Below are 10,862 nucleotides of genomic sequence, written 5' to 3'. Positions count from 1 at the left end.
ACCACGACGAGATCGTTACCGTTACTCAAACGCCCCCGTCATTCGGCGGCGCCATCATTCGCCGAGGAATCGCCAAGGGGTCCAAGGTCTCTGTCGCCCGTTGTCTCCTTATGCCATGGTGTCCAGAACGGGAGAAAACCGGGATTCATCAGGGAATGAAAATTTACGGGGGTCCGCGCCAGAAACCGGGAATCTCTTCTTCTACCGCTTAGGGATCCGCATTTCGTTTTCAAATGGAGAATGGCTGCTCTTTTAATGGGGCGCTGCGAAACCCAATCGTTTGCGTGCGTTTCTCAATCAGACGAAATCGATTCCAATCGAGTCTCCTCCCGAGGATGCGCCCGGTAGATCTCCCCGGTAAAGTTTACATGATGTGCCCCAAGATCCATGGCTCTATGAAAGGCCCAAGACAAAACTTGAAAACTTCTGCAAGAGCGGCATAGACACGGCATTACGCTCCTTTTATAGGCATTCTGATTTGTCGTGTAGCGGTGCGGTGTAGTAGCTCCAAGCTACCGCATTCCTGGCAGTATCCAAACCGAAAGCTCAAAAAGTGTCCAAGATCATTTTTACCTTGTTTTTTCATGGTCTGTCCTCTAGACTTTACATTCTACCAAAATTTATTTTTCCGTTGTATAAGAGAGGCGTGTAAAGGAGGAACTCTCAAGCGCTCCCCACTAAACGAACCTTTTCCTATTCCCCGTCCTGCGCATACCAAGTGTTGAGTTTATGGAAGTCAGCGCGCCTTCATTATTTAGTGTATGCAATTTAGACAACCGAGGAGCAGGTTTAGTTGCATCCAGGGGTTTAGTTTGCGCACGGTCGCGACACGCATCCCAGGGTTCTATTCTTGTAAAACTATCACAGTCTTAATTTGTACGTACTCGTAGTGTAGGTAATTGGACTACATTTTTTCCACCTTTTCCTTCTCTTTGTCTTCTTCTCCTGCTTTCTTCTCCTCCTCTTTGTCTTCTTCTCCTGCTTTCTTTTCTTCTTATTTGTCCTCTTCTCCTGATTTCTCTCTCTTCTCTCTCCCTCTCTCTCCCCCTCTCCCTCCCCCTCTCTCTTTTTGTCCCCCTTCACATCCTCTTTTTCCTCGTCTTTCGATTCTCTTCGTAAGTCAGAAAATCGTGTTGAAAGACCCACGTCTGCCAGATCATGCTGCCGTGCAGAGGAAGAACGCCGTATGAACATTCAAGAGTTGCCAAATTTCCTTCCATAAAATGTTTATTTTTGAGGAAAACTATGAATATTTTTCCTCGAAATTTTCAGACGCTCATTGGCGGATCTAGCAATTTGGCAACGCCGGATTTCCTCCATTTAAACCTATGGAAATGTATCGATTCTTGGAGGGGCCAGGTGCTCCGTCAAGAATCGATTATTTAGCATGAGTTTAAATGGAGGAAATCCAGTGTTGCCAAATTGCTGGGTCCGCCTCTGCAGACGCTCCAGATCAAATTCCAAGCAAAATTATCCTGGAAATCGGTAGAAAAACATCCTAAAATTTTCCCGAAAATTAGTGATGTGCCAGGGGAAATTTGGCAACGCCTGAAGGCTCATACGGCGTTCTTCCTTAGCTCGGCAGCATGTTCAACGTATCCGTATCCATGGACAGTTCGGCAACATCCTCGCAATACCGTGGTAATTCCCGCGCACCTGCGGGGGAGGGGATCAGGGGCCATGGTCAAAGGGGGGGGGGGGGGGGGGGCTCCTGACTGGTCCTGGGACTAGGTTACGCTCGGTACCGCTCGCCGAACTACGCGCACCTCGACCAGTGTTCAGTGTCTCGTGCGCCGCGTGACCGCTAACGTCTAACGTCCTAACGTTCTATCGTCGCTGTCGCGTCGTTGCCTCGCTTCGAGTTCTTTACGTGCGTGCGTCAGCGATTTCCGTTTTTCGGCGTCTTGGTGATTTCCAGTAGTGCGAGGGTGTGTGTGTGTGTGTACGTGCTCCCCCGAATTTCTTCATATAGTACGTCGGTGTGAAAATTGATTTGTGCAACTGATAAGTGCGAAACACTTCGGATTTCCCTCTCTTTTTTAAAGAGTATTTTTTTTTAAAAATCTTCGCTCGCTCATTTTGATACAGACTTCAAAATAGGGAGTGTTTTTTGGAGAGGGAAGGTTTTAATCGACCTGACGGTAATGATTTGCTTATTTTGTACTAAAACGGCGTTTTGAAGTAGATTTGGAATGCATTTTGCAAAAAGAAACCAGGAGCATTGCCATGTTGCTAAGAGTAAGAGTAATGTTCTTTAAAGTGTCCCGTTACTTTACATTGTTTTTTTTTCACGTTTTAAAGTAAGGCTTAGCACGAGAATTCCGACAGCAAGTCGTCAAAAACGGATCCGTCTCAATACGTGTAGCGGATTTGATACTATGTATATTGAACGCGTTCCTTCCTTCCCTCCGATTCCTCATTTTGTTTTATGAGGTGCAGGAAAGTTAGATTGCTTTCGACGCTTTTGGCAGTTAATTATTTTTTCCTTGAACTTGAAGACAGCAATGCTCACGACTAGTGCGCCCGAAAAAAGCGTGAAGCCGTCGCAAGCACGAATTGCACGTTTACCCTAATTTTTATCATGCGGTTTTTAACCGTAATTAAGTGCAAAATGTCACTTGCCAAGTTTACCCCTGGTGCGCACATTTAGTAATCCATTGCAGCCATTTTCTAGTGAAGGATTAGAGTCTCAATCTTTGAACGGTTCAATTTTTCGTCCACCTTTTCCTTCGTCTCTATCGAATGGAAATTTTTTCCTATGCGAATGAAGCAGCAAAAAGTTGAATGAAAAGTTGAACCGCGTGAATTATAAGCTTTACCCTAATCGGACTGCATTTTGCAATTTGGAACTTTAAATTCTAGCCCGGTTTAAAAACAACGTATGTGCCATTAGTTTCCCTATGCACATAAGTGTTTTTCCAGAAGAGCCAGAATTTATAGCTCCAAATTGCAAAATGCAGTCCAATTATGTAACACCTAAAATTGTCAGTGAATTCGTGCGCAAATATTCTATAGCCTCGTCTCAGGAACACGAACAAGCCAATTTTTTGTATCGAGCCATTTAAAATCCTCATAATTTTAGAAATGAATATTTTTTAAAGGGGTATACGTGCAAAACGGGTCATTTCAGGCTCGGGGCGGATACCTTTGAGACTTGTCTTATTCATTCACCAAACAATGCCCCATATTTTCCCAAAGTTTCAAGCCCCCCCCCCCCCCCCAATTTTGGAGAGTTCAGTTACAGCCTCTAGGGTAAGACCCCCTATTTTCACGTCCGGGCCGATTCCAAAAAAAGCCATCTTTTAATTTTGACGAAAAACCAATATGTTGTTCCTGACTCTTTGCAGCCCCTCTAGCTCTTTACCTTATGCTGGGGAAATGTTTTGGTCGCGAGTCTTAAGAGCGAAAAGAAGCGAAGGTCGGAAAAATCCGCTATTTTAAACTTAATTTATAATATACTTACTTATAATTATAAGAATCCTATACATTTTTGTGCTGCAGAATGGTCTTGACTTGATGAAATCCAAATAAATAAAAAAAAAAAAAAAAAAAAAAAAAAAAAAAAAAAAAAAACAATTTCTAAGATGCGCAGCAATGCATTCTAATTAATCCTGAGCTTTCTGCGGTTCTCTTATTGTTTTACTTGGGGCTTCGTTGAGGAGGCGTTGATCTCGAAAGTTCACCGCCGCGACACTCCACTTCTCGCCTTTCAACCCTTGGACTGAAAAATGAAATAAGGTCTGGCCGTTTTCCCGTTATTACGCGCTTTTATTACGCTGAAATATTCGAGGTTCGCCCGTCGGTATGCTGGAATCGACTGCGGTTCGCACCCTAAACAGTATTGCCTGTCTTCTTCTTTCGATACCTTTCATGGATCAATATTAAATTTCGAAGATTGGAATATATCGTTTCGCAGATCGGCCATGTTTGGGCCTATTCCGGCCCTGAGCATGGCAGAGTAGTAGTTATGCTTGTACAATTGCATTTTTTGAAAACAGTTCCTTTGCACTACATATAGCTCAAACCGTCATAGTTACCCAACATTTTTGAGTGATTTTATAATACGAATAAATTTCCTTTAACATTTACTCCTCCATACTGCCGTTTTTAGTAAGAACGCCGTATCAGCCATCAGGCGTTGCCACATTACCTTCGGAAATCACGATTTTTTTAAAGGAAAATTCGTGAATATTTCTCGTCCTATTTTTCATAGGATTTCGTTCGTAATTTGATCCAAAAAGCCTGAAAATTTCAAGGAACAATATTCATAATCTCCCTTAAAAAATATATTTTCATAGAATAAATTTGGCAACATTCGAATGCTTTTTCGGCGTTTTTACTCAGCACGGCAGCATACAATAGTGGCGCGGCTTGCTTTGCGATAAATCGATAGATCTACCATTTAAACCTGTGGGAAAAGATCGATAAATAGTGTATTCGCAACGAACACCTTAATGATCGATGTTTTACCATGGCTTAAAATAGGGAAATATCGATAATCGATCATTCACCCCTCGTCACTGGCATATAAGTGTCTCAATAACTACGTTCAAAATTTGTCGGATCCTAGGTTCTCTCCCGCCTTTTATTTCAGTCACTTATTTACAATCTAAAACATAATTCAGCTGCATCTTATCGGTTTAAAATGATGGGAGATCCCAGGCCACCTCCTCTCTTCATCAGTGATAAATGGGGAACATGCAGTCCCCGGGTGATCTTTGTCTGGTCCATATTTACATTATTATATTAACGTAAAAGTGGGGTCTAACAGTTTCCCTTTTACGCCTCGGCGTGGGTACGGCAAACATGAATAGGACAAGAGATGCACTATCAATTCTTGCACGCAACTCCATTTTTCATTTGCCGGATTTTATCCGAAATTCTTCCGGGATAAGTAAATCTATGGGGACCTGGGTTAGTTTTTGTGGGGATTTGGCATTTTTACTCCTTCTCCGAACAATTAGTTAGGATGCACTCATCTTGCATCTCGCACTATTATTGCGTTATCTACGAGAATTTACGTTACACTTTCGATTTATTTTATTTTGGTTTTAATCGTTTGCCGAACTCCATTGTTTATTAACAAGTGTTGGTTCTTGTTCCTTTTCTTTCTTCTTGTTCCGGGCGAAGAGGGTATTTTCTTTTAAGTAAACGTGATGTGCCAAGTGTTTGAATTGACCTCGTAGTACTTTTTTTTCTCTAGAGTACCGAATATTAAAAATAAAAACAGAAAAATATTAAAATGACTCCGTACAAAATGGAAAGCGGTTTACTGCCAATTTGCAGACATACAAACCCTCGGCTTTCTCTCGCTTTTCGAATTTTGACGGCCGTCAGTTTTATTCCCCACCAGGGTTATAGTCGTTACAGGGAGCTCAGGTATGGCTTACAACGTTTGCCTTTGTACTATATTAGCTTAAGCTTCATATTGAAATTTTATCTGTAATTGGAAACCACACTCTCCTTTAGTAATTAATCATATCTTTGATGTACCTGCATTTTGACACACTTCTGTCATTTCTGAATGTGTAAAGAGGACTAAAGTTGGTGTTCTTTTATTTACGGAAGAACAAATTTATTTTGAAGTTTCCAAGCTCGTGCATTTTGACATACTTCTGTCATTTCTACATGTGTAATGAGCACAAATGTTGGTGTTTTTTATATTTACGGAAGAAAAAAATGTAGTACTTGAAGTTTCTGTAGCTAGGTCGCAGCTTAAAAGTATGGCGTATGGGACCTGGAAAAACCGGGTATTTCTGGGATTTATCAGAAAATTAAGCATCTCAGGGGAAAATTAGGAAATTTGTCCAGGAATTAGTGTAAAATATGGGAATTTTTTCTCTCTTTGCACCGAGATCAATAATTATACCTCGAGGTACTTGTCGTCTTGGTTTTGAAGAATCAGGCGAAGTACGGAAAAGTTGATTTCCCCTCCTTAATCCTCGAGAAAAACTTGATTTTCTAAGAGAATCTAGAGAGAAAGGTTATTGAAAAGAGTTCCAGTGTTTTCGGCAGGAAATTTTTTCGTGGAAAGCAGGGAATCATCAAGGAATGAAGAAAATTCGAAATCCTTGACACAATGACTTACACGCTTCTCGATGACAATTGAATCGGCTTCTGTTACACGAGCGAAAGTCCAAAAACTCATGATTCCTAGCGTCCTGCGTAATCAATGAAAACCAAGGCTCACGAGTTTTTGGACTTACGGACATCGAAGAGAACCCGATCTAATTTGAGAATCCGTTACTTTAAGCCCGGATTGCTGCACCCGGATTCTCATTTTTCGCCTGTTCGGGAAGTGCAACTTTTCGGCGATCAGAATAAATTACCACGCCTTACCGCAGGCAACCTTGAAACACGTTTAAAATTATGAAATAAGTAGCATCCAGAGGTGCATTTGTTCCACGCTCACCTCTCTTTCTCTACCGCGAGTATGCTGTCATATTTCAACAAAGCAACCAGCTAAGATTCGCCAAAACGGTGATTCGACGGTTGCCATTTTTGTGTCTAAGTGACGTGCGATATATCGCATCAGTTCATCCCATAATTTCAGCTACTCGTTATTTTTTCCGAATTTTGAGATCGCATTTCTGTTGTCACGAGACCAAAGAATTCATGCACCAAATTTGACAAAGAAAGTGCAGGGTTTTTTTTAGAGGAAAAATATAGCATGCGATACTGTTATCGAAACTGTACTCCTTTCCTTGTGTGATCTTCAATGTGTCAGAAGTTTTGCGTTGACGTAATACACTAGTGTAGAGTTTTTTGTTTGATCGAGTTTATTTTTTGCTTCGATTTCGCGGCGAGAGCCGATCAGCAGTATGTGCTACGCTCTGATTCCGTCGCTGAGCGACTGACACGCGGACTCCACCGTCCACCGGTGCCGTGCCAAGCTTTCAGTGCGTCTTCGCACGGTATCCGCTTTCTCCCTTTCTCTTTTTTCAAGCTTTTAAATTCACATTCTTACGTCTTGGCGGAAATGGAGCAGCTCACGTAATGCCGCTCAGTGGCCCAAGTGACATTCGCAACGGGCAAAAATTAGCTTTTTGACAGCAAGGAAAATGCATATCCCTCTCACTCGGTTGTATTTTCGCTAAAATCATCGGAAATTGAACGGGCTCTTTCATTCCCATCATTTTTAAGCTGCGTTCGATGAAAGTCAGTTAGTGTAAAACGTTTAATAAAGTTTAGAACTAGATGTTCCCATCCGGAAGGGGTCCTGCTTGTAATACTGCCGTGCTAAGGAAGAACGCGGCATGAACCTTCGTGCGATGTCAAAATTCTTGTTAAATACGAATTTTCCGGAAAACTCGTGAAAATTTTCCTCCCAATTTTTCGGAAAATTTTTTTCGCAATGTGATCTAAATTATCAGATAATTTCAGATAAATTATTCATTATTTGTCTCAGAATTTAACATTTGAAGAGGGGAAATTTGGCTACCCTCGGATGTTTATACGTCGTTTTTCCTGAGCACGGCAGAATACGTCGAAGTTGACGTTGCGCGGTGATCATTCCGTCCAGTGAGCTAGTGTTGACTAAGAGTTTGTTTTGATCCATTAATTGGTCATTAGCAATTGAACTCGGTCACGAGATTATTACGTATGATTAATCTGATTCAAAGAGAGGGAGAGAAAGATGGAGTGGGGAGAGTAAATATCAAAATCCATTTCATAAAGTAGTACTTTTTTAAGTATGCATGCGGGTTCTGGTGTTTTTTTCACGTCATGAACACGGGAACATTAGCTTCATTCCTATCAATGAAGTATAAAATGCGCTTTTTAAAGATATTAAATAAAGTAAAGATAACAGTCTGACGAATATTTTAGTGCAGTTACGCGGATGATAAAGGGAAAAAATTGAAAGTTTTTTTTTTTTTCTTTTTTTTTTTTTTTAAATATGTCCGTTGATAATGAATTACAGTAAGGAGCATCGCACTGCCTTGCTAAGGGACACCGTCATATTATTCAGAAGTTGCCAATTGTCCTCCGATAAAAACAGAATTTACTGGGAAAATTCTGAATATTATTTTCCAAAATTTTCAGACAAGAATGTACGCATTTCGATCAAAAATATCTGAAAATTTTAAGGGAAAATATGCATTACTTTCCTTAAAAATTCATGTTTTATCCGGGGAAACTTGGCAACTCTCGAATGTTCTTACGGCTTTCTTCCTTATTAGCAAGGCAGCGTAGGTCATGGATTGAGACTCTTATTGCCTTGTGTTTCATTTCAAAATCGAACTTTAAAGGCCATTCCCGTCTTAAAAAGTTTCTCATCAAATTACATCAAAATGGTGTAGGAAGGTTTTTTCGTCTTGCTTAATAATGTTACCACCAATTTTTTATTTAAAAATAAAAAAGTAAATGCCAGTGGCGTGGCGTGACTATATCCGGTAGGCGTTCGGTAGGAGTGTTAACTTTAGGGGGGGGGGGGGGTCAGAAAGGTTCCTTAAAGGGGGGTTCGGGGGGCCTCCCCGGAAACTTTTTAAAAAATGAAGCCGCAAGAACACGATTTTAACCCTTTCTGGTGAAAATTGTGCCGGTAAATTGTCATTGAAAGTTTGTTCTTTTTACCGATCGTTTTCCTGTAATTTATTTTGTTACATGATAACGTATTTTCGCAACACGCACCTGCAGAGAGAGGTGGGAGAGGGAGACTGGGAAACTGGGAGATGCGGCCCGCAGGCGCAGGGGGGGAAGCGGAGGGCAAATCGCGGCATAGAGGAAATTCGGCGGTTCGCAAACCCCTGCGGACCACTGCTATAGGAAACAGCTGGACTGATGAGCGGCTTTCCTCTCTCGTTCTTTTCCCCTCTCTTTTCTCTCTGCTGTGTTCCCTCCGCGAGCGCGGTCCGCACTCGTCTCCGAACCCAATGCTCACGCTCCGCTCTGCGCCGCGCGCCGGTGCCTCTCCTCTCTCGTGTACCCTTTGCTTCTTCATCATTGCACCCAGGTTCTCTCTCCTCACCGTACGCAGATCATCCAGGTTCGGTAGCCGGTACGGACCACGCGTCACAGGATTTTCTCTCTCCGCCGCGCCACATGCCGCTGTCGGAAGCCAAGCGCCCGATACTTATTTGCGATCTACTATTCTGTATTCTGTATTGCTTCCCACATTCTTGGCCATAATTTATTAATTGCTTTAAAATATTTTAGGGTGTTCGGCGAACACTGCGAACCTATGGACGCCACGCCACTGGTAAATGCAATTTCTATTCATTCACTCAATTTTTTTAATTCTGGAAAATTAAGGTAGTCCTCAAATTTCCACTGCTCTAGCTTCGATGATAGATTACAATAATAAGTGACTCATACATCAATCTAGCGTGTGTTTGTTGTTTTTAAAATTTTTATTCATCTGTTGTGAATGGAAGGTCTTATACTACGTGACCCCAATATTGAAATGAGAACTATTAATTGTATCTATCCTTCCTTTTTAAGTAAACAATTGTTTTCCGTTCGTTTTTCTTCTTCTTCAGCCGAGAGTGCAATTGGACCTATTTATGCTGAAAGGAACAATGTGCATATAGGGTTTGCGTGAAACATAGTCCCTTTTAGCATAAATACGCCCAATTCATATCATGGAACTACGATGATAAATGCTCGGAGGAATAAGATGATAAACATTGCACTCGAAGAAAAAATCCGTGTTATTATTTACCCTGCGTCGATGAGAAAAGCTGATGCTAATCTTTTCTTACACAAAGTCCATCCGCCGTGTTATGTCACTTGTTTTCGGGTTAACTTCGGCTTTTCACTTTAAAAGTTCAACACGTGCAAGTAATTTTTAATCTATTGCGCTGCCTTTCATTGGGCCAATGAACGACCTCAGCTCTAGACTTCTTACACAGACCTTCCTCACACGCGCCAGTTTCGGCCTTCCATTCAAACTATGTCTCAAATTCTGCAGTTCTCTGTAGATTAGCCTAAGTGCACCCTTTCATCATGGCAAGTAAGCCCCCCTCCCCTCGTCTTGCTACGCGGTGTAACCCTCAAAGCGCTCTCTGTGGTATTTTCTGAGCAACTTCTGGCTATATTTAATACTCGTAATAAATAAATAAAAGAGAAAAAAGAAGAAAAAAGCTTAGCATGCAAAATTGGACGCATTTAAGCTGAAAGGAATTATGTGAAAATGAATTAAAGAATCAAAAGTTATTTTCAAGAGTTTTTAAAAAGTGCTTTAAAGCGCTCGGTTACTAGGGCTGCGTCGTAAAATCAAATTTGAAGAAGTCACGGTTACTTATAGATTTCAACCGTCATTGGGCCAAAAAACGTCGGAATCTGTCATTATAGATGTCAAAATTTAGCAGGAATTCCATCATATAGAACGAGTTTGGGTTGGGGTGAATCTCTACGTCGAAGAACTAAATAATTAAATTACAATGTCCGTCTTGCTTTCCCTAGAACATATATTCGTAGTATTATTAAAGCCGTAATTTTCAAGGTTTACACGTATCTGATCATGAAATTTCTCCCTGCGTAACCAAGTCACTATGTTAAAAAATCCCCCCCCCCTCTCTGTCTCGCATATAGCTGCATATTATCCGTCGAAATTTTGAACTGTATGTATTGAACTCCGCCGCTCTCAACCCTATTTGCGCATCGTGTGAAACTTTGCTCAAATAAGCGCGGGTTAACATATCCTTTGCTGCCTCTCTGACTGGACTCATCATCGATTGTAGACTTATCGTTGATTATTAGACTTATCGCCCAGATGATACGAGTGCCTTGTTTGTTAAAATTAGTTTCTCAACTGAACTTAAACACTCAATAAGTTGTGACGTAGTCCGTAACTGCTCGATTGTGATCCTTCGATCCAGTAGAGAATGAAAGCCAGTTTACATAGTGATATAGTCGCAGCC

The sequence above is a fragment of the Bemisia tabaci genome, chromosome 4 (assembly GCF_918797505.1).
Source record: "Bemisia tabaci chromosome 4, PGI_BMITA_v3".
Classification (NCBI taxonomy): domain Eukaryota; kingdom Metazoa; phylum Arthropoda; class Insecta; order Hemiptera; family Aleyrodidae; genus Bemisia; species Bemisia tabaci.
The sequence above is the reverse complement of the archived record's forward strand: the minus strand, read 5'-3'. Positions refer to the sequence as shown.